The following is a 27,991-nucleotide window of genomic DNA, read 5'->3' as shown; positions in this document are numbered from 1 at the left end:
AAGTGTGAACCTCAGTTGGCAATTTATAGGCAACACATAATAGCTCTGACACCTGAAGCATGAACTCGAGGACCCATAGCAACAAACTCCCTATGAGACCTATAGCTTATATCAACAGGACCTGCAGGCATCGTTGTTTTTCTTCATTTTTAAGAACTGCAGACATTTACTGTTCTAAAAAAAAAAACTGTAGCTATTCAGAAAACAAAACATTATCACTTTGTAAGTTCATTGTCATACCGCTTGTTTTTTTGGCTGAAAGTGGCCTTCACTGGCGGTGCATTATGCCCAAAAATCTGAAGATTCTATAAACATTCTGAAGAAGTAAAATTCTTATAGGTCAGTCTTGAATAGTATATTTGGATTTGGCTCCACCAATAATGCATTAACACACAGTGTTAACCTAAACAAAAAAATGAGAAAGTTGTTACCAGGGTTTTGTTTTTAACAATGCGATGAGAGGACAGCTACAAATCTGCACCCTGGCAACATGGCACAGTTTATAACAACCTGCGGTGACATTACAGACAGTATACTCATGGGATCACACCTGTCAAGGGCACTCCTGGAGACTTCTGCTCCTGCTACCATCTGACAAGAGCACAGCAAAGAGCGCTTGTTCTCTCCCCTGCCCTCACTTCTGTACCCAAACCTTGGCAGAGTTATGAAACGGAACCGCGGAGGAAAGGTGGAAAATATATTGAGTTGGTCGAAAATCTTTTACATTTCCAGAGTGACAAGCTGTATCTGCTCAACTGAGAAGTGGGAAGTTCATGGATCTTTCTGCTGCTGTTGCCACCATGATAACATGAACAACTGTGGGTGACAAGCTTGACTATCAATCAGCTGACCCATAAGGTCTAAAGTCTGGGTTCAACTTACTGCCATTGAGTCCCTGAGCAAAACACTTAAGGGTTCAGGTCCCTCTGTCTTGTTGCCAGGGTTTCTGACAGTCTAATTACAGAACTCCTGTTTGTAAAAGTGAAGAAACTGGGAATGCCATCTCCCAGATGTCACCTCATATGTGAAAGGAGCACTGACCCAACAGATTTAGGGGTGTAATCAGATATGGCTGTACTTACTGAAATGTAATGTGTCTGTGTGCACAGTTTATGCAGTGCTGCCATCAAAGGCAATGAGGGGAGCAAATAATGCAATAACAATTTTCTTTGCATTATGTGTGTTATTTTCCCCTTTATACGGAGAGTGAGAACAAAAAGGCTAGTGGGTGGATAGACAGCCTGTTGAGGCAGCACAAAGCAACAGTCCCGCTAATGCCAAAATAATTGTGTGTATTAAAAATGTCTGAAAATGCCAGCTCAGCCTGTGATCGGACCATAAAAGATCGCAGAGGGTGGCGGGAGGTGGTAATGTAATAACAGCAGAGATGTTGGGGAAGGAAAGATTTCATTAAAAAACATAAAAAACGGTTTTATCAGACCAGCATGAATACTGATGACGGACAGCCTTTTGGTGAATGCAACCCTATGTGCTTGGCCTCGGAGTATGAAGTGCCACTAGTGTCCTTTTTCTTCTCTTCCTTTTTTGTGAAATACTCGCTGTTCTGTGTAAGAACAACATATGCAATTTTCACCAAAAAAATCCTAGATGCCCTTTTTTATACAAAGAAATGTCTGTGAGTGGAATGTAAGTCTATCAGCACTATAATGGAAATTTAGCATCGCTTCTTGCCCAGAAAAGGCCCAGCAAACTGGAGACATGAGGTTTAATTACATGGTAATAATTTTGCAGCACCTAGAGGGTGAATACCTCCCTATCAACTCCTGCCTCTTCTACTTCTAAAGAGAGAAGGGAAATAATCCGTTTTGTATGCATAACCTTTCCAGCACAAATTTGCATACCTGGTTTAATTCATATTTGTATTGGTAAATACTCTGTGGTTTGCTTGTCGCTGTGTTGTAGCGATTTGTAACGTACACCTGTGGTATCTGAGAGAAAGCAGAGAAAATGAGTTATCAATGGGCACAATTGCTGTACCTAAAATATCTATGGATTGCATAATCTCCAGACAGAAGCCTGAAGAAATATTTCAATAGATTAGAATAGAAAAAAAATTAAAGAGTACTATACCATTTGGTACAATGGTTTTAGTTGATTTATTATTATGTTAATAAATTATAATAACTAATTTTAAGTAGTAAGTAGTAAGTAAGTTAATAATAAGAAAACAAAATGTGTGGTTGAAAAACATGGTATAAATCAGAGCATCTTGGATGTAGAGTATTCTTGAGTATATATGGTAACAATAATATAATAATAATATATGATTGTTTTAATTATTAAATGGATTTGACTAAAAGAAAATGTTGTTTTAGTACTAGATAGTACTACTAGGTACTATATTGACTGAGTTCAATAGAATTGCATAACTAAAAATAAAGCTAAAGGCTATAATTTCATTAACTAAAATTAGACTTCATGGATAATTCTGACTAAAATTTGACTAAGTTGACTATAACTTGACTAGACTGAAGTGAGTATGAATGTGACAGCTTGATGTAAATATAAAAAAACTTTCAATTGGCAATTAGATTTTTTTTTCTAAACCTAATAATATTTAAAGATTTAAAGGGATGTAATAAGAGTGATGATATAGTGCCATGGCAGCATTAATCACAAGGCAACATCAAAACCAAATTTGGAAAAAGAGAACTGTATAATTTTAGGCTATTTAGGATAGGTGCACTCCTCTTTCCACATTTTCTATCTTAGTTTCTTTCCTTTTTGCTCTCTGTACTTGTTGGAGCTTTTCCACTGCAGCAGTGGAGCTCAGGAATCGGGCACCACTTGTCCGGCCTGGCATCCTCAACTTTATTGTGTTTGGCTGAAACGTATTTTGTTGGAGTACTGCTCAATGCCGCTGGAGACAACATGCTCTTTAGATGGTGGCCAGGGCCATGGAAACTGTCAGAGGCCAAACAATTCCCCTCTCAATGTCTCCTTGCACTGGGAATGGGTTAATGTCATTGTTCAATGCAGAATTTATATGAGACAAAACAAATGTTCTCCTGTTTGTTCTGCCTTTTGTTTGTCGTTCCTAGACAACAGAGAAGGTCTCCTCCAGATGCTCAGGAATCTGGGTCATTTCCTAGTGTGCAAATGGTTGTTAATTGTAAAAACCCTGTGATTTTTTTATTTTTTATTTTTTTGGCTAGGTGGAAAAAAACAGCAAAAAAAAAGCCCTAGTCTAGCCACAAAAACTCCAACGCTGTGAAATCCCATTAATCAATGTGATGAATTGTGCATCGCATTGATTAAAGTGGGTCTGAGCTGCAGTGTCTGTATCCGCATCCAAAATTGCACATGGACACCATTCAGAGGCTGAGCTGGTGAGTGTTTCTCTACTGTTGGAGGGCAGAAAACGAAGCAATCAATCAGTAAATCACACTCCATTCACGCGAATCAGCTCCACCAGCTGAAAATGTTCAAGTTATTGTCTGTAAAAATCAGAAATAAGACAACGTAACAGGCCTCTCATTGGAGTTGAGGTGGTTGATGAATGCCTCGCCGTGGCCCAATAAATATAATGTACTGCACAAAAATAATGCTCCCATTCAATTCCCATCAGCGCTCAGTGTGACGGTTTGTCGCATCGCAATCAACTACAGCCCACACCCATCAATAAAGCACGTTTGGAGAGAGGCGGCGCCGCAAAGCAGCTGCCACGGTGCCGTGGGATGGTGCAGGCGGTTGCGGGGAGCCTTTTCAACTCTGCCTCTTCATCAGCCATTTTCGGCCTGGCAGCTACTGCAGATGCTGTCCGATCACACAGGAATGGACGAGTAGACTGGCTATTGCTGCAAGAAGCCACCATAATGGAGCAATATGAAGCAGAAGAGGAAATCCCTATGTTAACAATAACAAAAATCATTAAGCATAGTTGAATTTGTATGCAATCAAAAATTTCCGAGATCTACAAACACAGTGACAAGAAAATTTTTAAAAATGATGAAGCAAATCATTTACTAAATCCCAAGTGGACCCTTGGAAATGTTGGTTCTTTATGGTTTCTTACAAAATATGCATAACTGAAAGTTGTCAAAAGATAGTCTTTAAGTAGTCATTTTAAATTATTGAATTATGTTGCAAGACATTCCCAGTTTCCTTAAGTAATTTGTGACATCCCTAGCTAGGATACCTTTTCCCATGGATGTTGGTTGGATAAACATGTTTTCAAATGTTCATCAACATTTGCATAAATATATATGCAAATGGAGCACGATAATGTGAAAAGACGGCAGGAACAGACCCAATTCTAAAATAACTCCTGTCCAGAAGTAACAACATGCATAAAGACGATGTATTAATGTAAATATATGTGTACACCAATAGCAGCGCACAAGCAAAACCTGCATCTTATTTACAGGTAAACACACACTGACAATCGCATAATGCATAATATTAAACCTGAAATCCCGTTCCTAGTGCGGCCCGTAATCAAATCCCCGGTGTGTTTTAACACTCCAGTAATCTCAAATCAGTTTGTTGTCACGGCTAAATCATCCTGCGCCCACATGTACACTACGTGTTTTCCCCTACCGGGACACGGGCAGCATAAAAATCTACACAACGAAGAGATAAAGGCACTTGACAGCTCTGATCTCTCCGAGGTTCTCCGTTCTGCATTAAGCAATCCCCTTATCACCGCTGCACCGCAGCCAGCGCGCAGCCGGCCCTGTCAGCGAACTCGGAGGCTAATGTCAGGACAATATTTAACAAACGACGAGGTTGGAGATAAAAAAAAAAAACATGTGCCCGTGATGGACATATGAACAGAACCTCCAGAGAGGAGAGGCATCCCAGACCCCCCCACCCCCCCGTTTTTGCTCCGCTCAATAAATTCCGCCCGCGTTTGCCGTGGTGGCCTGAAGTTGCCCTTTGCTGATTGAAAAGATCATTTATCTGCAAACAAACAAATGGCGCGTGCATTCTGTGTTTTGAGCCCTCAGAGCACATCGGGACGGCAGGAAATAAAGAGAGGTTGATAAGCGTTCACCCTTTCCAAGCGTGGCGGGGGCCTCTGCAGTGCTCCAGGAACATGTTTCTTCTGGGAGGGGAGCCAAAAAATGAGTAGCACTCAACAGCCGAGGTTATTTATTTTCCTTTTTTTACTGTTCCATCGACAGCTTATCACCTGCTGCGTTGGCGCGTTATCAGCCCTCGCTAATCACCAATGATCTAAGACCCCCCACCAAACAGAATCAAACCAAGAGGAACTCCTTAACGCCCTTCTCAAAGATCAGATTTGATGTCCTTTGCCCAAACAAGGAGTCTTCCTTGTGATGGACACGGCTGCACCAGCTTGGGCGTGGGAGGGTCTGATGAGGGTAATGAGAGGAAGGAGAGCAGAACCTAACATTGACCCACTGGGAGCGCACGTTTGTGGAAAATAGGGCCCGGTTGGTGTTGCGGTTCCAACTGCACTATTTCTGGCCGCGGGAGCCAGACGGCGCAGAGAACGGCAGATGAGGCATTGCTGCTGTTGTGCTGATGCTGCAGTTGGTTCTCAGCTGTCTCCAGAGTGGGTCAGTGCTGATCTGAGGGCAGAGCACACATGCCCTAAAATGCTGAGATTAGCCCAAGACAAAAGAGCGCGCTCCCGTAGAGAAGCGGCAGAAGCTGTCTGCTGCTCTACAAAGAGATGTTTGCCTGGTAGACGTCCACTCAGCATGTGAGGCCTCTGCGGTCACGTACCCCTGGGAGCGGCGCTGGTTTCTTGGTGCCGGTCGGGGGAAAGGTGACCCAGTTCCAACACACGTTCTTCAGCAATAATCCCGACTGGTCAGTGGGTAAACTTCAAAGTGACACATCGGGCAGCACTTTTCTCAAGTGCTAGATAAAACTTTAATGATTTGTTTGAACATGTGACATACTGATGGCACCGGTTTAAATCCTCCTGAAGAAGGAAGCATTGTGTGTGAAAGTTTTCATTTCATTATAAAAAACCCATGTTCTGGGTGACCAAGATAATTACACAGCAAAATAAAAGGTAGCTCATGCCTTTCTTCCAAGTTTTTATACATCTGTGTAATGCTGAGGATGCTTTTGGCTTTACACTAGTAAACAAGCCTTATGCCATATTATCATACCAGTGTGAAAAAAATTGTGCGCTGTGTTCCCTTAGAGCAAGACCTTTTTTTAAAAAACCCAACAAACCCTGCATGATATATTGATACATTAGGCATCTTGCAGCATAGCCTTCTCATAAACAGTCTGAGTGCTATTGATTTGGCTCCAGCTTCCCCTGTGTGTCTCTCTGACAAAGCGTGAATAAAGAAATGCAGTAAATTTCAGCTTTTTTTTCCCCCAATCTTATTGAGACCACAAATCATCATGCCTGTGCAGCGCCTAATCCAGCGCTCTGTGTGATTATGACTCATGTGCATTAATGCTTACTCATCATGCTCTTTATGCCAATAAATAAATGACAACATATGTAATTTCATGAATCATTGTGATGCTGTGGGACGTCTGTAAATGCAACGTGTTGTACTATGCTTGAGAGAAAGCCAACATCGGTATTCACTGGGGGAAGCTGAAAACACAAATAACATTAGACACCCAGCATGAGGTTTCAACACTGATGGGGCTTTTTATTAGTCTCTCTGAACATGCTACTTCACCTCCGTACTTTTGAAAGAGAGCCGCGATTGTTGCTAAGAGATGCCTCATCTCGCTTCTCGGAAGTGGAATTTGTGAGGCGGGGCGCCTCGTCTGATGCGTGTGTCAGTCGAGCGACACGCCGCCTTTTGGTCCTCTCTGCGATATGCGCCGGAACAATGTTCGCCTGTTGACTCAACGCCGCGTCACCGCGGGGACTGTGGCTCGGCTGATTGCATGACTAAACTGGACCGTGTGGGAGGCTGAGCTGGAGAGAATACTGCAAAGGAGGAAAAAAAGGACAAGCACACGCTGTAATGACCCATAATGTAGAGTAGCGAGGCTTTTTGCATTATAGAGGGCCAAATCCACCACTGGTTGAATGCCTGATGGGCTCTTTTCATGCGAAAGACTGGAGGATCCACGAAGGCTGAGAGGCATGTGTGCGGCACGCCGCCTCGGCCCGTGTCTGATTGTTTTCCTTCAAGGACGGACAGAGAGACACTCTGACATAAATATGTAATGCCTCTCTGGGCTGGCGAGTCCTCTTTGATATTCATGGCCACCCAAGTCCTCTTGGAGCCGGCGAGGAGAGCATATCCTCTCAAATGGGAGTAAATCACAACCTTTTGCCTGTGGTTTGAGTTCCCTCCATTACACAGAGAAACATATCCCTTGTCGCTGTAAGGGGACCGATGCACAGGTGGGCAATTTCTCAATTTTTCGGTTTTTGGTTGTCTGTGTTGCAGTCGGGGAGCGTCTGTATTTGGTGTGTCGCTGTGCGAGTGGGAGTGTGCGCGGTGTTGTCCAGAACTGGCACCGGGCACACCACATGGAACATTTAGAGGTCATCCACACAAAGCGCGTTGGTGTTGTGCAATATAGCGTCTCATTACGAGGCCCAGCGTAACCCTGCTGCTACCCTGTACCACAGCAACATCACTATTATTAGATTTAGCGCTGCGAATCCACTGTATATTTCATGTGGGAAGGTGCAGGTTCAAACAGACGAGGGTTCCAGTTCAGCATATCTGCAGACAAGGTAATTACATTATCTTTGTAAATGTTGCATTTTTCATTTGGCAGAGAGGATCATGGATCATTTATTTATGCCCAGGGACACTTGTTTTTCTTTTTACAAAACGAAATGATACATGGCCTTTCACATGTGTAATCATATTTACTTTTCTTTCTTCTCCTCAGCTCTGCATTTGAAAAATTGTGTTGGTTAAATGAGGCTGGCACTTTGTACATCCATCACTGTAAACGAAGAGCATGTTTGCTCTTTTCTGTTGTGTTTCAGTGATATAGTACTGTCTAGACTGCTCTTCCACAGGAAAAAAAAAAAGCCGTAATGACCCCATCTGTAAATATGGAACTCATTGAGTCCAATTATTCAGCCAGCATTGTTACAGTATAACACTGTCATGGCAAGGGCTGCATGAAGAATTAGCATTCCTTTCTTTTTTGGAGGGTGGGGAGGAATGCCAGTGACTTAATTTCTGCAGATGAAACATACAGATAATTTTACTGCTATATATACGGTTTTTAATCAGTTTTTCATGAATAGCTTTTTTTTTTTGTGCATTTTTTCAGCTGTTTGTAAAGTATAGAAATCCTCCCTTACATCTTCTTATGTCCTCTTTCCTATTGAGAGGTAAAATACAGAAGAGGGAATCGAATAACTCAGCTGTGTTCATGTGAAATGCACCAGAATATTAATAAAAATTATATTGAGCATAGAGATTATCACATCTAGCTGAGACTCTTATCCAGAGCAACTTACTAGAAAAAGTGTAAAGGACACAAGCCATCCTTTATTGCTGTTTTGTTTTATTTTGGCTACGAATGACTGGGTAAGATCATAATTTCAAGGTATAAAGTATTGCACAACATATTTTTTTTTCTGCCATGAATAAAATATTTTGATGTCACACCCCATTAAATACACAGCGGCCCTTAATCAAAAAAAAATTATGGTATTGTCTAACACTATGCATAAATTAATTATGCAAATGTATTTCAGCTCTGTTTTAGCCCTAATAATGTATGCTATGCCACATTATACTAATCACTGCAAAGGCATTTATGAATGTTGCTATTATGGGTTGGGATTCTTGATAAACTCTTTGCATTCATTAATGTTTATGGAGTGCACCACTAGTTTTTTGGGGTTTTTTTCCCTACTGCCCATACTGATACAAGTAGGACTGAGGCCACTGAAAAAGCTCACTCAGCACAAAAGGCTACCATGGCCCATTAGCTGCAGCTAACACAAACAGGAAGTGAGTCCATATCACATGTCGGTCTAATGGGATTTCATCAATGATAATCTACCCCTGACAAGATAATGGGAAAACAATTTCATAAGTGGAGAAAAAAGAGCCGCGTTGTGATATTAAAAACAGGAAGCGCGAGTGCAAAGCAGGAAGACATCACGTTAATTTGGCAGCTTTCTCCTCGGAGCATGGACCAGTGCATTTATTTTCCCTATGACAGTAGTGCTTCACTAACTCAATCATCAATGAAGAAATCAAATTAGAAATCATTTGGCCCATCAAAAGATACATTTCTGTCCTCCATTTCTTTTGAGGGATCCAAAATAACGAGAGCGGAGTGCACTCTGTGATGAATGATTCAGATCTCCTGGCATGGCGAGCCAGCTGGTTTTTGTGGGGAGCCCATATTACCACAGCATTATTGTCAAGAGGGCAGCAGTCCACTCCATCCATTTCTTGCAGTTTGCAAACTGCAATAACAAAAGCACAACACTTATCACTGTCTTTTACAGTCTATAATTACTGTAGTTGGCTTTTGCCGACATAACAGAATGCGGCTGAGTGGCTGGAATTCTTTTTACTGTCCCCTGCAAATGGGATTTTGACACGAAGGGAGTGTAACACAGTCAGAGCTATATGAAGAGAAAATGTGGGTGCTGAACTTGGAGAAGATGAATAGAATTGTTGAGTGCAGGTGAGAAGTTGATTAGAGTTTTTTGTTTTTTGGAGGAATTATTTTAAAATTTTAAGGCATTTAGCTGACAGGATTATCTAGAGCGATTTACAGTCAGTGCTCACAGGGATAGTCCTTCTGGAGCAAATGAGGGTTAAGTGTCAGGGACACAATGGTAGTAAGTGGGGTTTGTACCTGTGTCTTTGTGGTCTTCTGGTTCGTAGGTGTGTTATCACTATGTCTTACTTTCAAAACTTCTCATCAAAATAGTCTGGGTAGCACATGTCTTCATCCAAACATTTCTTAGGTCTTGGATCAAGACCATTTCCAAGGGAAAGTAGCATGTCAGGAAATGTGCTTTATATGTACTGACAGCAAGAATCATTAAACAATAGCAATCATGATGAGCGGAATCCTCTGAAGCCTCAGGCATTCTTTGACATTATACAGGTGAGGAATTTCATACTTACCTTTTCAACTGGACATCAGCAATCACAGCAGGAAAAGCCCAGAATGAACAACAACAGGCAAGTCCCCCGCAGTCTACCCATTCTCATGCATACCAATGGTCAGCAAGGTACCAGGCTAATGAAAGCCAGCCTACAGCAATTTGTATGAGATTGGCGCATAGTGTTGCTGTAGGCCTGTCTGTGATGTTTTCTATTAAGCTTGGAAATTTTGCCAAACAAATCAATCTCCATCTGAACAATACCAACCAGAGAGGATTCTCTGCACAAGTAAAACAACCAGCACTGAACACTTCATTATTTATCCCCCCCACACACACATGCATTTCTTTCTTTCTAGACAGCAAATAACAAATAGCTCAACCAATTACTTCAGTGTCAATATTAATACTGACAGTTTTGGTAGAATGCAATGTTAATATTACAATTCATTAACATTTTGGTATGTCATTACTCCATTGGAGTGCTCCAAGATGGCAGCGTAATGGATGAGCTCCTTTTAACATTGTTTAAAAGATACAACATTAATATGTCAAAAGCATTTTGTGTTAAACAGCATGAAATGTTCTTTTGAAGACTCAAAACGGACGCTAAGAAGTTTCGCTGAGCCCTCTGAACAGCACAAACGTCGCCGACGTCCTGAATGAGCTGAAAATGGGTAAAGCAAGACATGTTGACCCATGCATCTCATATCGAAGAAGCCAAATCTCACAACTTTGAGGCCGAATAAACACTGGAAACAACGAAAACAGCATTGGACTCAGCTATTAAACAAATCCCTTTTCTTGTGACCAAAACAGATGACCTAGAAAACTAGGGAATAAAGAAGAACTTCTGCATCTTTGGCATATAAGAGGGAGCAGAAGGGAAACATCACTCTTCAACTTAATTAGCTACATGCTACCAAAATGGCTGGGGTCCCCACAAACCATTTCCACTGGAGCAGGTCAATCACGCGCTAGCCTCCAGGAAACCAAACTGAAACAGAGAAGTGCTGACTCTCCTTCTGAAATATTGCTTAAACAACAGGTAAACTTATAAAGTGTCAATACTCAATTAATGCTGTTATCCTGGCATCAGCATTAATGCAGTTATGACATATTTACCCAATTATTATATTGTGTATGCATTGTTTGCAATGGGGCATTGGTGGCCTAGCGGGTAAGAAAGCAAACCCACAATCAAAAAGTTGCAGGTTCAAATGCTAAACTGCCAAGGTGGCACCGAGGTCAGTGGACACATTTCACTGTGTGCACTTGGTGCTGTGCTGTGATGTGTGAATTAGTCACTTTCACATTAAAATGTATCTTAAGGATTGAACATCCAAATCTGTGTTCACAAGCCTATTTAGTTAGCTTTGAGAACAGGAAATGACAACTCAGCAACCACATTCCTCTTTCATTTCAGGTGTAGAAATAGCCTGTACCAGTAAGCTTACCAGGAACACGTATATTGTCAAAGCCCACTGTGAATATCTGTAAATCTCTCAGATGACAACAACTGTGAACAGATCTTGGGAAAGCTTCTGAAAAAACTGTCAACATGAGAAATGCGGTGTGCCCATGTCTACAAGCATCCCAGCAGTATAATCTGCAGCAGCCCAGAGACACTCCTGAGCGATCGGTTCGTACTGATGGACGACAGAAAGCGCAAAAGCTCCAGCGATGGCCCCCTGACCACCATCGTGGGGAAGTGGAACTGACAGAGGGGACAAAGGCTGTGCAGCGTGCGCTCCGGGGCCCTGAGAACCGAGGTAGACAGTGAGGAAAAGCTCTAAATGGGAAATGCCACCCCCCGTTACACACACACATGCACGGCCATCATCAAACGTGCTGTCTGGCTGTCAGAACCGCTGACACTTTAATCACCTGTCAGCCCAAGAGCTGTCTCCCGTATGTCACTGCAGGACGTCAGGTATGACCAAGCCTCTCTTTCTGCAGCATGAAGAGGAAGAGCCTCTTTCATTTTTTTGGTTTGGATGAGAGTGGCACAAGGGGTTAGATGGGTGTAATGAAACGATGGAGGCTGTGACATGATGGGTTCATCCCAGATGAAAGTGCCACGTGCCGGCTGTTGGGTTTTCTGGACGAGACCTGCCTCAGGAAGCACCTTGAGGCCACCTGTCTCAATTAACTACATCTCAGGAGCAGTTGGTCATTGTCCTTCATGATTTGCGGGCGGCAGTAATCTTTTAAAATGATAACGAAGATGTCACCATGTCACCTTATAAGTCTGTATTGGGGCGCCATGGGCCACCCGCTGTCAAAAAATGAGGCCTCTTACAGAAACGCTGGAGGGCTCTCAAAGATGAACTCCGACACGGGCATGCCAGAGAATGATGAGTCACATGCACCTTGACTGTGACCCCCCCCTATATGTGTTTTAGCAAACCCCTCTGGGTGAGAACCTCCTTTAAGGGTTTTCCACATTTTTTTCCATTACCTGTGGCAGAAAAAAAAATTGTTTGGCTTTAATGTTGAAGCATAATAAAAATGTGTCCGATTAGATCATGCAGATGGAGGAGCGTTCACAGACTTCCTGCAAACCTTATGAGTCACTCCCTGATCTTTACAGGAAAGGAAGATTCATTTAAAAGCAAATTTGTTTTTTGCCCAGAGGACCAATGCAGGCGCACACTGGTCCACAGCACTGGGGTATTTGCTTATTTCCCTCCCAGTTCTCTTCTGCAGATAAAAGGCAGCAAGCGCCGGAGAGCAGAATTCAATTTGTGCTGCAGTGCTGGTGGGGACCCTCGCCCGTGTTTGTGAAGTTAGCGGCAGGGAAGTTCTCCCGAGGGTCAAAGCAAGGGACACAGACACTTCGCCAATGAGCAGACAGGAGAAAGGAGGTGAGGTGAGGGGAGGTGAGGTGAGAGGAGGGGAGTAATGCCTTTGAAGATGGCTCACCGCTCCAGGGACCACAAGCAAATAGAAAAATAAAATTAAACTGTAACATCCCAGAACACTGGCGAGTGTGTTTTGTTTTATCTCTTTATTCATTGGCCTCGGCAAAATAAAAACTATATATTCAATTGAAAAATGCTCAGTCTGTGCCATCTGTGACCTGCCTCAGATTATATAATTTCTGTGTTTCTCCCCCACCTTTTTTATATTAAATAGCCCCTACGAGGCAGCCACATCACAGCTGTTATTTGCTAAGAGGGAACAAATATGACAATTGTCTGTTTTTCCACTGTACTTTGACTCACCTTGATAGTGTGTTTTCTCATCAGCTCCTTTTATCTTTTCCAATCTCTTGTCACGCCACTTTTGAGTTAAAACCTGCCAGTGACACATGCAGGTGATGCATTATCCCAGCCTGAAGTGTCTGTCTGCCAGTGTGATTAGGCACCATATTGTGACTATAAGCACTATGGTTGGAGACATTAGCAAATGGCATCCTCTCTAAAATTAACAGCCGTTGGACCCCTGCTAATTCTCAATTCCTCTTCCAGGAAGGGCAGAGAGAAAGAGAAAGAGAGAGTGAGAGACAGAGTGAAGGCGATAACAAGCTATTTATCTGAAAGCTGTCTCCTGCTCTCACCTCGGCATTAAAGTAAACAGGTTTCCATTAATGGCTCTGTCACACAAATGCACTGGGGGGAATGGCGTTCAGAAAGTGATGGTTATCACAATAATCACTGCCAAATCGAACCAGCTTTGAAAAGCTCAAACACTCATGCAGCAAATTGACTATATCCAAATTTTGATGGAATGATCCAGGGGATCACTACAAAAAATGATGGAGGTAATGGGGTACATTCCTGTAAGCAAATTCCATTAAATCACACAGATTGCAAAAAAGCCAAGGGCTTTCTGCTATTCCTCAATAAACAACATTTAACCAAGTCATTTATAGTGCCTGTAGACATGCAAGAACACACCAGGAGGTCCAAAAGTACATTCAGTGTATTTGAGGTAGCTGCAGGTGCACATGATGCTGAGCTTAAACCCATTCCAAAATTCAGCACCAGAAAATGCTCATAGGGGTGTGAAGGAATAGCTGTATTTTTAAAGACACATAAGTTCAGGTAAGTACCATTTTTATGGAGCTGAAAGGCATCGCAGCCATCATACAAATTTTTACTCATACATTATTAGGTTATTTGGGCCAAAGTTGGTCCATGTATAAGAGCAGCGTGTGGAGTGTGGAGCTGAAAGGATGGCTACATTTCTGAAAAAAAACTATAGCTCACGTGTAAGTGCAGCGTGTTGATCTGAGTGTGGAGCTGAAAGCATGGCTACATTTCTGAGAAAAGAAACTATAGCCATGGGCAATGATGTGATAAAAAATGATCAAAAAACAACATTTATATCAGGTCTGTTTAGAAAATCACCAAGTTTTCTATAAAAAAGTTTTTTTAAAGTCTTACAGGGTCAGCGAGGCTGCCCACCTGCTAGCACCTACTCACTGGACCATAAATCTCCAGGGCACTTGGCACACTCCGTGCATTTAAAAAAGAAACTGTGTGGCCAAGCAAATCTTTCACTTTATTAATGGACGCTTCTGAAACGTACATCCAACCACATTGTCCATCAGCCAAGCATCCTAAATGCCTCGACTAGTCCTGCTTAGCATGCACCGACCCTCGTCCACCGGCCCGTGAATACACATTTGAGCCCGATCAGGCGCTGGGGCGTCAGCGGTTTGTTTATCTTTCAGTCGGCATGCCTCTGTGTCTGAGCACCGATACAGGTCCTGATCAGAGTACAAACCGCATAATTAGTGGCCAAGGTCAAGGGGAATGGTGTTAAGATGAGGTCAAATGCTTTTAAAAAGTTGCAGTTAAACACACGCACATTAGCTGCCACTCACATACAACCAGGAACAACTGTCCAATTCATGTAAAGAAAAAGAAAAAAAATGACATTGTCAGATTTTTTTGGACCCACTGTATAAAAAGTTGCATGTTACCTTGCATTGACAGAAGGGGCTTTAAACTGTGCAGAATGACAAAGAAAACTATGCGAGAGCTGTCAGTCATTGGACTCTTCCATCACTAAAGTTCATCTTCAGGGTGTCAGAAATCATGACAAAATGGGCTGGCTAGATTTCCTCCTCTTCAGATAACAAGCAAGCAGTCTTTTCTTGTACCTTTTTGTGAGCTTACAGAATGTTGCATTAATGAACACTCCCCTCAGCGTGTTTAGTTCTGCATTAATGAATGCTGTATTTTTTTCTCTCAGTTTGCCTGACAGAGCAAATCCCCAAATTTTCAAGAAAACTCAAAGAAATCCATCCTCTTACACATATCCTCCCTTCCTTTTGGAAGCACAGCCAGAGAGAGATGTAACTGCATTAAATCGGAATTTTGCAGGGAGAGAGAGAGACGTGTCAGTGACATTAATATTAATATTCATTAATTTCCCTTATCCCTCCCTGCAGAGTTAAGGGGAAAAGGAGATTTATAGGAGGCACAGAGTGATTTTGGCGGTCATATGTCACACTATGTGTGGGCAGAAACGGTCGGGGTGTGCGGGGGACACATGGGGGCCGGCACGATCCATATTTATCAGGCAGCGTTCACTCTCATTGAGAGCCGGAGTCAGACACCAGACCAGATACAAGTGTTCCAAAATGTTGTGGAGAGATCACAGAGGGTCTGCTGAGATTCTGAGAAGACAGAGGAGAAGAAGGGAGCAAGGATGTGTGTATTAATGCATGCTCACAGGAGCACACCTTGCCTTTCACAGTCACACACACACACACACAGTGAAAAACACAGCCACAGCAAAAAAAAAAAAAAATCACATCTACGGTGCTCCGTCTCAGGACTGGATGGATATGGGCTTTTAAGGGGATCCTGTATGCAATATTCACAAAATTGTGAGCACAGGGTTGGTTTTTAGAAGCCCCATCTGTCCCGAGGCCACAGCAATCCTCATGAAACTTTCATCCGTGCTCCTGTATTAACATCCGTATTCCTCCGCAAAGCACCGCCCTGCGCAAACTCCTGAATTAACAATCATGTGACTGGCCCATAAACAGAGGCACCGGGTGGGTGTGACAGAGGGTTGTGGTTGGGAGACGAGGGTGGGGGGTGTATTGTGTGAACAGTGGTATGCAATCACACGTCCTTTTCCCAATGTCATAAGCCGCAATGTCCCTGCTGCCTTTCGGCCCCTCTCCGTCCCTGTGGCTGAGGCTCATTTTCGGGGTTTTTTGCATCATGGGGTGATTTTGACCTTGTCGCCTTCCTGCTACCCCCTTTTCCCCTCCCCATCCTTGCTTTTGTCCCGTTCCAATTCCGAAGTGCCGGTATTTGGGTGGAGTACCACTTGCCGACCTCCTCTCTGTGTGCCCCCCCCCCTCAACCCGACTTCATCCGGCGCTGTCGTCTGAGTCGAAGCTCGGCTCGGCCGGGAGAGGAATGGCTGCTGCCAAGCCCAGGGCAGCGGCAGGCGGGCAGCCGCACCATAAATAGCCCAGGCCCTGCCTGTGACATTACCTGCCTACGACAAGATAATCATGATGAATGGCTCCGGCGCAAAAACACCGCACCCAGAACAAAGAGCGGCTCCCACACCTCCCCTCTCCCGCTCCGACACCCGCCCTGGGAATATTTCTCCGCTCTTTTCCCGAGCTGCGTCACGAGGACAGACACGGACAGCAGGGAGACGAGGAAGAGGAGAATGAAGGAGAAAGGAGAAAAAAAATGTAACAGGAAGTCCGAAACGCGCACACACACACACACACACACACAGAGGGCGGAGTAACGGATCTGCCAGCAGAGCAGGGAGCGGGCTCAGGTTGCCGGAGTCCGACAGCATCCGTGGCAGGATGTTGGCAGGGTTATGGGTGACACCGGCGTGACAGGTGGCTGATAAGACAGGCAGAGGATCAGCTGAATGGACGTGCATGGATGAAGGAGAGTTTAACAAAAAAATTCTACCAAAGGCTGCCTCGGTTCAGATTAAAGGGCCCGAGAGGATTTAAAAAAATAAAACGGATGGAGTGGTGCTTTGTGGTGATTTTTTTTGAAGTGTTGTGTCGCCAGACGTTGATGAGAAAAAGAGCGAAGGATGTTTAATTAGAAGGAGCCCAATAAAACTGCGGATGCAATTTAAAAGGCGAGTTATTTTCAGGACGGATGAAAGGCCATCTGAAGTGTTCCACAACATCCCGCCACCATCCATCCATCCACTGGGGTTAGTGTCGTGTCTGAGGGAACTCTGGATCCTGGTAGGGGCTTCATCACCACGTACGAGGCAGCGTCCCGCACCTGCGTCTCAGCAGAAGGCCCGGCTGTATATCTGTAAGTGGCTGACGTTTTATCGAGAGCCAACACAGGGCTGTAAATTCGGTGCAGCAGAGTGTTGTTGTACTGCTGAAGGGAGCCACTCGAGAGAGATTGAGGAGAAGCCCTTCTGACAGCGGGGCCCTTCACATTGGCCCAAGTCACGGTGATGTTTTTCAAAAGCTGCGAGGTTAACAATTTTTAAAAGTGTACTTGAATACAAGTTCGAAAATAGCTAGTATAAATTCTCAGTTTGTCTAAATGTGCAACTTTCGTTACTCTGGATCCGAAATGGCAAGGATGGACACCTTCCCAGATTCCCTGATTGTCAGTAGCTAAATTTTATAAAATGAAGTGAAGTTGGTCTGGTTTTCGCCCCTGCACCTTTTTTCATTGCCATCGCAATTGAGCCCTTAGCATCATGACAATCTGGTTTGTTGTGAATGTGTCACAGTATGACTGAGAGCCGTTGAGGTTTACTCTTCCATTCACTGACTACCTGTTCAAATCCCAAGAAAAACGTCCTCTGGGGAGAAACCGCAAACTTAACACGACACTCTCTCACACCTCTGAGGTACAAAGTGGTGTTAAAGGCTGATGCGACCAGGTCAGCATGCTAACACTAGTGAATATCTCTGTGACACTGAAACAAATAGCTGTTCACGTGCATCCTTTTTGAGCGCAGTCAACAGTGTCAGAGGCAGCCGGGGGGTCACAGACTGTAGTTGCACATGTTAATAGTCCCTCTGATGCCAGCTGGTAGCTGGAAATTAGCTGAAAGTGGAGGTTAAAGCGAAAATCTTTTTGCTTTACTCACACACGTTTTGAGTTCATGCCTTAAGACTTTCACAGGAATCATGGGGGGGTTGCAGTAAGCGGGAAATGTAGGTGGTTGGGGATAATTCTTCTATATTCATGCTTTTATGCTGCATTGAAAACAGTATATAGCGAATTGCCTCATTGTACAAATGCCCCAGGCTAAGTCAACACAATCACCCCCCAAAAATGCATTTACTACCCCTGCCAACTTTCTTGTCAAATATTGAAAGATGTGTTGCATAACAGAGGTGTTGTCCTTTTGGCACAACATGCCCAGAGACATCATGTCAACTCTTAAGCACTTTTCGGAACACATTTTTGTCAGACCTTAACAGCGGAGGAGTCAACTACTCCATCAACATCCACCTACAGTGGCGCTGACGGACAGCAGACAGATTTCTGCCACAAGACTGGTCATCACACCCCTATCTGCTCCCCTGCTTTCGCCCGCATTTCCACCGACTCTCCACTGGCACCTCAAGACTGACCAGGATATGGCGCCAGGTAATTGCTGACCATGACAGCAGTCTTGTTAGCAAAGCTGTGAGCCTGTTTATGGGCTGGAGCCCCACGAGAAAAAAAAAACAGATGGGAAATGAACAGCCAGACTCAGGCCTTTTTGTTCAGAATGATTTTTTTTTTTAAAAAGACAGGGAAGACAAAAGGTAAAAAGAAAAAAAAAAAGCATGTAATGTCATTTCTGATGGCAGGGCTCCTTTCAGGTAAAATGTCTCAGGGGTGCTAACAAGGGTGCCTTGCTGGTGATGCATTAGGGAGCTGGGAGACAGATACCATTTTCTGTCCAATTACTCTTAAACGGTGCAATGCAGCCACAACGGTGGGCTGAAAAGGCCATTACGGTGTGTGCGCATTCACAACACAAATGCAAACGGCGTAATAAGTGACGCCCGTTAATGGTGTGAAAAACACGATGCTACGGGAGTCTGATCGGTTTATCATCTCCTCCGGGCTCTGCAAGCAATCCAGCCTGGGGGACGTTGCCATCGAGGGGCTATGCATGCGCAGGTACAGTCGATACCCGTGGATGTGAATGTGGAGACGTAAAAGCTCAATATCAAAGTCATATGTCTGCGCACGGGTCACACCCGTGATCCATAAAGGGAGGGTGAAATGGAAGTACCTGCCGTTTTTCATCAGGCTACCATGCTCTGTGGATAGTCAGTGGAATCTAGCTGCTGCCAGATATCACCGTTGTTTATGAGGATTTACAGCTTAATAGTGGATAGGGGGGATGTGAGGCGCGATATCATCAGATATGAAATTTTCCAGGCAAATTTGACAGCAACACACCTCAATTTCAGATGTTTCGTTCCGCAATCTGCTCCACGCCTGGATAGCGAGGATATTTGTTTGCAGAATAGGGAGGTGGGAGGAGGATTCCCGCACATGTTAAAGTAATGGTGGGACATGGTGCAAGACGAGAACATCCGCACGACAGGGTGCCTGTCTGTCACGGGGTGAGTGCGTGTGTAGTCTCACATCAAGGCCAGTTGAGCACTGATACTTCACCACGTGTCTTTGGTCTATGGGAGGAAAACTGAAAAAAAAAACTGCAGACTATCATGTTTCTATCGTGGTGTGACATCCCAGTCCTTGTTTCTGCTGACTGTCTGTCTATCTGTCACCCCACCTTATGTGGCTGCATGAATGGTCCGGTGACTGTCCAAACTGACTCGTCCCACTACAGGTTGTGACTGGTATACCCATGTACGGCATCCTTATTGCCATGGTAATTTACCTTATAAAAGCTGCTATTATCGAAGACCAAATGAATCAACAAATGATAAATTGCACTTGTTGCACAATCATAATAAAATGGAAGACAATACGTACTAGAAAGTTTGCAAAGACCTCTAAAAACATTCAGCCTCTTTTCACCATATTACATTATGCTTGACCTGCCACAACACACTTTAAAATGTTTAAATCAGCTGTAGATTAATTATTAAATGTCATTTGAAAGATGACCGTGACATTTTCTCACCCCTCTCTTTTCCCTCTTGTCCACCGGTTCATTAATTGAAAGTTGTTTAGAGTTGTGGTTTGGCATGAAGGAAAACTAAGTAATTGTCACCACAACATATTGAAGTGTGGCACCGAGATGGATGGAACAGACCAAGAGGTGACAAGGTTGACATTTCAAAGTAAATGAATTGCCATCTTGTTGATGATGCCATCTATATACAGTCTACATATCTTTCTAAACTTTGCAAAAGTCATCTGATAATTTAGTGTTTCTGCCACAGAAGAGTTGTGACATTCTGAGAAATTACAGATGTGACAGTGCTCATTGAAGTGCAGACTTTGTTTCTTGTTGCAGAGAATTTATCGTCCATTTCCTCCCCCGACAGAATTGATGATCCATTATCCAAGAAATTCTGCAATAAGGCGAAAATTGTTTGCCATTTATTGTAATTGTGCTGCAGCCACTGTGGCAGCTCAGAAATTACAAAGGGGCCATGAGTTACAAAGGAAACTTAACTGTCACTCTGTCTCTCCTTCTCACTCTCTCTTCCTTGAAATTTGCTACTAAGGCGTGTGTGTGTGTGTGTGTGTGTGTGTGTGTGTGTGTGTGTGAGAGAGGTTTTTGGACAGCAGTGTGGGGGACCTGAGGCATACTCTAAATAAAGACAGGCTTTAATCCTATAGGTTATGTTGAAAGAGCCCCATCTCTGACAGATCGGCCTTTCTGCCCAGCACCCACCGTCCTCTGGGTGCCTGTTGGCTTCAGCCCACTTCACCGGTCAAGGTCGATGGACAGGACTGGCAGTGGGGCTGGAAACGAGCCGGGGCTGCATGCCATCCGGCCACAGCCAACATTTGAGGGGTCAAGCTCAACATAAATAAATAACGCTTTAAAAGTGCATGCCATGCATCGGGCTTATGAGCAGACAGCATCTGCTCAGGTCCAGGCGCTGGGCTGTTATTCTTCAGACACTCTGTGGAGAGGAACATATTGATATTTTATAAATAAAAATTGAAAAGTCTATCTCAGCTTGAGCTTCCATCGGCACCAGAGGAGAGACGCTCCTCCGCTATTCAGACCAACATGAAGCACGTTCTGGACCACTTGGCTAATGGTATTCAAGAATATTCCAGTAGGAACAATCATTGCAGTATCTTGCAGTATCACAAAATTTCAATAAACTGCCTATAGATTTGAAAAATGTATAATCTTTGGGCTGATTGATGCATGAAAAACATGACACATTTTATTTACTACATAATAATTTAAATAAAATCATTGCAGTGGCTTGCTTAAACCCTTATTACAAAATATTGTATTTTGCTACATTTTCCAGTATTGGCTTTATGTCAGATCCTCAAATGTAACAACACTTTTTCACACATATTATTAGAAAATCTATAACACATTTTAGTTGCTAGGCATTTTATGTAATATATTTTAATCATATAGAAAACCCAAATTACTCCCTTAATACTACATACTTACTGTAGTGATTGTCAGACTGTAAATAAAATGTAATGTAATAATAAGTTGAATAGTGTAATTATGGTGATGTGATAGAAATGTAAGTTTCCTAAAGTAATTAGTCAGGGGTCGCTGCGACTGAGCATCACATTTAGAGCATGAATCATTAATAACATTTGAATAATCTGCAGTCTTCTTAATCAACCCCTGCATCAGTTGAACTTGTCCTTTAGTTTCTACTTTGAAAATATGGTGATGATATCCTTTTTAAAGCCTGATTGCCCATATGAAATGTGTGCAAAGGGTCCTGTTAATAAGCATAGAACACTGGAGGTATGTTGAGACATGCGCACACACACAGAATTGCAATCTCTGCTTCCATGCATATGATATGTTTAACCTAGTTTAGGAAGATGTTTAAGCAAAAGCTTATATTCTTAAAACAAATGCCAAATAAACAAATGCTGAACCCACAAATTCTGCTTTCTGCTGATGGAAGGGGAAATGCTGCTCTGCAAAAGAACAAAACGTCGCGTTGGGATGTCCCAGTGGGGTACATTTTTTCTGAGGTTTCATCAGGATGTGGTACATTTAAAAAATAGTCAGTGAAAAAAATAATGATAAATAAACATGCAGGAAAGATGCTGGCACAATCAATTACTCTGCCCATGTAAAAACATCCCCAAACGTAATTGGCTGTGGCTGAAATTGCATCGCTATGGGGGAATATTAGTCCCGGCTCATGGAAAAACTCATTTCACTGATGCGCTGCACGGCGCTGAAACTTTCTCCGCGATGGAAAAGAGGAGGGCGTGTGGGGTAGGAGGTACATAAGTAAGATGTGAGATGGTGGCAGGAGGAGCGCAAGAGCGGCGGGAGGCAGATGTGGCGACTCGGTTCCGCCTGAACGCGCCCCGCAGCGGGGACACTGTCTCACAGGACAGCCCAGCGGGACAGAACATCAAAACAAAGTAATGGAAATATTCTGGAGAGGAGGTCCAGGCGTTGCTGTGACGGCGAGATAACAGAGTGACGCGCCAGTGCACAATCTCCCGGTGACACACACGGCCAAGACAACACACACCTTAGTTTAAATAGATGCTGTCCCACATGCATGCACACACACACACACACACACACCGAGGCATTTGTATTCTCCTTGTTTTTCTCCCACATCACATAAACATCTGTCTGACTTTTTTTAATGGATGGAGGGAAGCAGAAGATCCGTCTCACACACATATGCAACACACAATCTCCTCTGTCTCTCTGAGAAACACACACTCACTCACACACACACACACACCAACAAACACAAACCTTCACACTCCCTCTCTCACTTCCACCAGTGTGCCCATATAACAAATGGTTTTCTGGAGCAAATACGCCGGGGATGGACAGAGCCGAAAATAGGTCACACAGTTCCAGGCTCTCAAAAAAAATAAAAAATCCGGCGTGTTTGGAACAGGAACGAGGCGGAGCGCTGCTGCCTCCACCCCCGAGGGTGTACTGTCCGGCGATGGAGGGCCGGGTGGGGCTAATCTCCACCGGCGTGTTAATCCCTGAGTATAGTGAGTTACAGATCATACCTCCACCTCTCTCTCTCTCTCTCTCCGATCTTCTCTCATTCTATCTCCGGGGAACCTGGCTAGGAAAGACACACACACACACACACACACACACACACACAGGCACAGGTGCTCAAACTACAAACATGAGTAATGAGCACTCAAGGGGGGCTCACACACACACACACACACACACACATTCATGTTTCTCCCACTCTCTAAACAACTGCAGCGATGACTCCTGCAAGATTTCACCACCACCGAAACAAAGCAGGAAGCACCACACCACCCGCAAACCGACATAATCTACCGCCTGCAACATTTGCTCGCCGCTCGCTCGGATAAACGGCCTACAAAGGCCTTTAGTTATTTATGTCACAGGCAGGAATCTCCAGCACCAGTCAAGGGCAGGTGGACCGGCTCCACAGAGTGTGTTGTGTTTGGGTGTGTGTGTGTGTGTGTGTGTGACGGAGGGCACCTGTGGTTGTTTGTGAGCGCTGACAAAGAAAGACAAGACGACAGATTGCTCCAAAATCCAATTAGAGGCCCTCTCCCATCGCCAGCGTGCACGTCGGGCTCCTCGTGAACAGGGGGAAGACAGATAATGACTCAGAAGCCTTTTATTAGGTCCACGGCAGACAGCCGGGTTGGCCAGCGTCGGTGCCAATTCCCCTGGGCCGCAGCCTGGCAGCATATTCTGAGGTGTTTAAAAGTCCCTGAGCTGCTCTCTCGCCATCAGTCTTAGACAAAGGTATGCAAACACACCCTGGGGGCAGGAACACATATACTGAACACACACTACAGGTACTCAACTTACGCACCATCTGCAACCTTTACTCAACATGGCTTCATGTCATTTCCAGGATGTTACTCTCATGGAGCAAACCCTCAGTAGAGCTAAAACGTTTCTGAAAGAAATTAGTTCATGTGATGATTGTAAAAAAAAAAAAAAACGGTGTTTATTTTACCAGCACACATTTGCATGATCTGTGATTGTCAGTGTCACTGTCAGGGTCAGAGAGGACTACGGAAGAGCATCCCACTCACTTGAGGAGAGTAGGGGTGCAGTCCAGTGGACTTCTACAGTAGCATGTAGTAATAATTTGTTAATTAAAGTTTACTGATGACTTTTACTCAGTTTCATTCAATGAGTGAAAAACCTGTCTAGTGCCCCTGCTGGCTGACTGCAGTACACATTTTATCAGAATGCATCTTCGTGTGTCTCAACGAGAATATTTGCATTGTCAATTGTCTCACCAACAGTTTTTCCATCCACAGGGTCGATTTAACAAATCTGCACATTTTCTGCTGATTTTCTGCATTTAGGTTTTGCCCGGAAATGTATTTAAACCATTATTCTGCAGTACCATTCATTATGAGGAGTATTATAGAACGGAGTGAGCATAATTCTGAAAAAGTCCTGCAAAAACATGTTAAAACCTTCACTTATAAATTAAAAGTTGATTTAAAAAAACTCACATCTTAAATAAATTAAAGGCATCATTTTGCATCTTGTTAAAGTGCTTGCAATAACTTCAGTTTTCCACCAGCACTGATGATAATGATAATCACATGTGAATTCATCGGACCCCCTACGGAAAATATTTATAGCAAAATGCAAAGCATAATCCAGCAACCCGTGAAATCAAGCACATTTAGATTTTAATCTGCGCACACATTATCCTGTGAAATTTTTCCCATTTGGGAAAAGCCGGATTTTGAGGAAGCTGCAGAGTGCCCACTGCCCTCTGGTTAACCCCTCTACAGTCTTACACGACCGACTTGAGACACACGTTCTACCTCTCTGTTCCATGCACTTCACAAAACAAGTTGTTCTTAGTTGTTCTTACTTAGACCAGTGTACAATGAAAACCGACCATTAATTAATGTACCCCTGAACGAGTAGAGGAACTTAAAATGTTGGAAGATTCCACAAGCCAGCCACACCCCACCAAATGAACCAAGGGACAGCGTCCACACAACGCTCATGATTAACTGAGAGGAGTCAACGGAATCCATATGAGCTCCAGAGCGGCAGTTAATATTGGCTTTTGACCCCAGGGGGCCACGGGAGTGTAAGAATGGACATCGCAGGAGCCTGTTTTTGCATTGCATAACAGATGTCTGCAGGGGGAAGTGTAACATTCCTGTGTCGATGGTTGAGGGTGAAGATTCGACACCCCGGTTTTTACATGCCTTTGTCCGACATCAACGTGCGAAGTATCAGCCGTCAGGACCGCCCACCCTCTTTGTCTTCACCAAATGGGAGGCACCGGGGGCGTGACATCAGAAACAACAGGTTCTGATTGGTCAGTGACAACTTCCTGTAGGCCAGTGACAACTTCCTGTAGGCCAGTGACAACTTCCTGTAGGCCAGTGACAACTTCCTGTAGGCCAGGGGTATAAATGTCTGCACACATGTGGAAAAGGGACCTCTGAGCTATCTTGCTCAGGGGGGTTTCCCTTCTCTTTCCCTTCTCTTTCTCTTCTCCCTCTTTACTCTTTCTTCTCATGTTTACTTTCTCTGTAACCTTGGTACCTTTTTACATTCAATATTCACATGTAACTACAATAATTATTTACCGGTGTTAATAAATTAGAAACTGTTCATTTTTAACCTCTGTTGTGCCATGCCTCTTTCTGCCAGGTAACATCAAATTGGAGTGGTTGAATACAGTGCTTTGTGTGGAGGGAGAAAGAGTTTTTTCTACACACTCTATTCTCTTCTCCAACGCCACATGGTCTTCATGTGTGGTCTTTTTTACAAATGGTGATCCCGACGTGATACCTTTGCTCGAATGTGGATCTGTGACCGTAAGTCTCTTTTATCTGAATTTTACTGCATAGGGAGGAATAGAATCTATGTGCTTTAATTTAAATAAAAAGGATCTACATATCCTAAAAAGCCCGGGACCGTAGAAACCGAGGCATTTCTAAATCCAGATCCAGTCCGACAAGGTATAAAATGAACATTGACTAATTACTGTATCACTTACAATGTGGCATGTAGATATGGCTGGCACAATAGATGAACCCACAAACCAAACTGTAACCAGTAATAACCAGGATTTGTGACATTTTAGATTACTGGTATTACATTGAACATCATAAACCACGTCCCACGGTGAACAATTTGATAATAACTGATCAGGGATTGGAAATTGCACTGTTAAACTTAAATGTTTTTATTTTAAATTCATGTTCAGTATGATCAACATGTTTAGGATCAGAATTTAAATTTATGTGAAACTGTTTCTCTCTCTGAACACCTCAACAATGCCATAATCTCAAATAATAGCTTTTAGTGATAAAGGTGTAATTCTCTAATCACATGGCAACAAGCGGGATTTTATTTGTGTTTATTTTTCCGGCCACTGTTGTTGATTGAACTTCGTTAAGCCGATGCAAATTCGCAGAGTTATGAATTCCCTAATAAAGGTGTAATTCTCCAATCACATGGCAACAAGCGGGACTTTTTTATTTATTTGTGTTTATTTTTCCGGCCACTGTTGTTGATTGAACTTCGTTAGCCGGTGCAAATCCGCAGAGTTATGAATTCCCTAATAAAGGTGTAATTCTCCAATCACATGGCAACAAGCGGGACTTTTTTATTTATTTATTTGTATTTATTTTCCCAGCCACTGTTGTTGATTAGACTTGATAAGCCGATGCAAATTCGCAGAGTTATGAATTCCCTGATATCATTTTAAGCCTCCCACTATATTTACATGTTTTTTGCATTACAGTATCTGATCATTGTTGTCATTTGTTTTCCTGGTTTGGTTTTAATGTACGATGAACACTGTTTTTCTACATGCACAATCTGTATGCAAACCTCATCACACTCCAGACAAAGAACCCAACCAAGTGTGAAAAGCCCTGGATCCAGTTGAATATTCTATGTATGCTGCTGTGTTTGATCTATGCCAAGAAGACAGGTTTCCCTACAAGGGTGACCTCAGATGCCTGAGGATCACAAAGGACACAGAACCACAACTATCGGCTACATTTGAATTCCCGACTGACCAGGAAGCAAGCAGATACACAATCATGACCCAATTGTGATCCCCATGGACCCTGAATACTCGAGTGCCCCAGGGGATCAACCGGCCGTCTGTAAGAATGGACATCGCAGGAGCCTGTTTTTGCATTGCATAACAGATGTCTGCAGGGGGAAGTGTAACATTCCTGTGTCGATGGTTGAGGGTGAAGATTCGACACCCCGGTTTTTACATGCCTTTGTCCGACATCAACGTGCGAAGTATCAGCCGTCAGGACCGCCCACCCTCTTTGTCTTCACCAAATGGGAGGCACCGGGGGCGTGACATCAGAAACAACAGGTTCTGATTGGTCAGTGACAACTTCCTGTAGGCCAGTGACAACTTCCTGTAGGCCAGTGACAACTTCCTGTAGGCCAGTGACAACTTCCTGTAGGCCAGGGGTATAAATGTCTGCACACATGTGGAAAAGGGACCTCTGAGCTATCTTGCTCAGGGGGGTTTCCCTTCTCTTTCCCTTCTCTTTCTCTTCTCCCTCTTTACTCTTTCTTCTCATGTTTACTTTCTCTGTAACCTTGGTACCTTTTTACATTCAATATTCACATGTAACTACAATAATTATTTACCGGTGTTAATAAATTAGAAACTGTTCATTTTTAACCTCTGTTGTGCCATGCCTCTTTCTGCCAGGTAACATCAAATTGGAGTGGTTGAATACAGTGCTTTGTGTGGAGGGAGAAAGAGTTTTTTCTACACACTCTATTCTCTTCTCCAACGCCACATGGTCTTCATGTGCGTTTTTTACAGGAGAAATGAAGACCCCCGCAGCAAAGGTTATAACTCGCACCCAGGGAGCAGGTCTGCCATTTTCCACC

The 27,991-nt window shown here is 43.5% G+C and overlaps 1 protein-coding gene across 2 annotated transcripts in view; it reads right to left on the bottom strand.

Annotated features, from left to right (window-relative positions):
* Window positions 1–27,991, bottom strand: part of clstn2a (calsyntenin 2a) — a 164,022-nt gene that overhangs the window by 130,039 nt on the left and 5,992 nt on the right. The window contains exon 1 of one of the 2 annotated variants that reach the window (XM_028977219.1): window positions 23,597–23,711. The exons of the other annotated variant lie outside the window; for it this stretch is intronic. The gene's annotated coding sequence lies outside the window, so the exon portion shown is untranslated. Of the gene's footprint in view, window positions 1–23,596; window positions 23,712–27,991 lie in introns of those variants that run through there. 2 annotated transcript variants of the gene reach the window in all.

The sequence above is a fragment of the Denticeps clupeoides genome, chromosome 4 (genome assembly GCF_900700375.1).
Source record: "Denticeps clupeoides chromosome 4, fDenClu1.1, whole genome shotgun sequence".
NCBI classification, from domain to species: Eukaryota; Metazoa; Chordata; class Actinopteri; order Clupeiformes; family Denticipitidae; genus Denticeps; species Denticeps clupeoides.
This window is presented reverse-complemented; position numbering and strand designations above follow the sequence as displayed.